This window comes from Arachis ipaensis, chromosome B5 (assembly GCF_059453495.1).
Source record: "Arachis ipaensis isolate K30076 ecotype BB chromosome B5, ASM5945349v1, whole genome shotgun sequence".
In the NCBI taxonomy this organism is placed as follows: domain Eukaryota; kingdom Viridiplantae; phylum Streptophyta; class Magnoliopsida; order Fabales; family Fabaceae; genus Arachis; species Arachis ipaensis.
The window spans coordinates 39,993,575-39,994,491 of record NC_142440.1 but is presented as its reverse complement, the minus strand read 5'-3'; the positions used below and the strand labels follow the sequence as shown (position 1 = coordinate 39,994,491).

General features: G+C 41.1%; 1 non-coding gene across 1 annotated transcript; it reads left to right on the top strand.

Annotated features, from left to right (window-relative positions):
- The first annotated feature begins 244 nt into the window (after window positions 1–244).
- LOC148563932 (small nucleolar RNA R71) lies at window positions 245–352 on the top strand. Its single transcript, XR_015883899.1, has one exon. It is a non-coding gene; the product is annotated as a small nucleolar RNA R71 (small nucleolar RNA).
- Window positions 353–917: the final 565 nt, after the last annotated feature.

The following is a 917-nucleotide window of genomic DNA, read 5'->3' as shown; positions in this document are numbered from 1 at the left end:
TCTGAGCCAATATGGCATTCAGAGTATCAATTTCAAGAACTCCCTTCTTCTGAGGCGTCCCATTACTCACAGGATTCCTCTTAGAAGTGTACATAAACTGGTTATTAGCAACCATGTCAATGAGTTCTTGAGCTTCTGCTGGTGTTTTCCTTAGGTGAATGGATCCACCTGCAGAAGTATCCAATGACATCTTAGCTAATTCAGATAGACCATCATAGAATATATCCAGGATGGTCCATTCTGAAAGCATGTCAGAAGGGCACTTTTTGGTCAGTTGCTTGTATCTCTCCCAAGCTTCATAGAGGGATTCACCTTCTTTCTGTCTGAAGGTTTGAACATCCACTCTAAGCTTACTGAGCTTTTGAGGAGGAAAGAACTTGGCTAAGAAAGCCGTGACCAGCTTATCCCAAGAGTTCAAGCTATCCTTGGGTTGAGAGTCCAACCATATTCTAGCTCTGTCTCTCATAGCAAACGGGAAAAACATGAGCCTGTAGACTTCAGGATCTACTCCACTAGTCTTAACAGTGTCACATATCTGCAAGAATTCAGTTAAGAACTGAAAAGGATCTTCAGATGGAAGTCCATAAAACTTACAGTTCTGCTGCATCAATGAAACTAATTGAGGTTTCAGCTCAAATTTGTTTGCTCCAATGGCAGGGATGGAGATGCTTCTTCCATGTAAATTGGAATTAGGTGCAGTAAAGTCACCAAGCATTCTCCTTGCATTATTATTATTTTTGGCTACCATCTCCTCTTCCTGTTCGAAAATTCCTGTAAGGTTGTCTCTGGATTGTTGTATTTTAGCTTCTCTTAAGTTTCTTTTCAGAGTCCTTTCAGGTTCAGGGTCTGCTTCAACAAGAGTGTTCTTGTCCTTGCTCCTGCTCATGTGAAAAAAAAGAAGAGGACTAAAGATACCG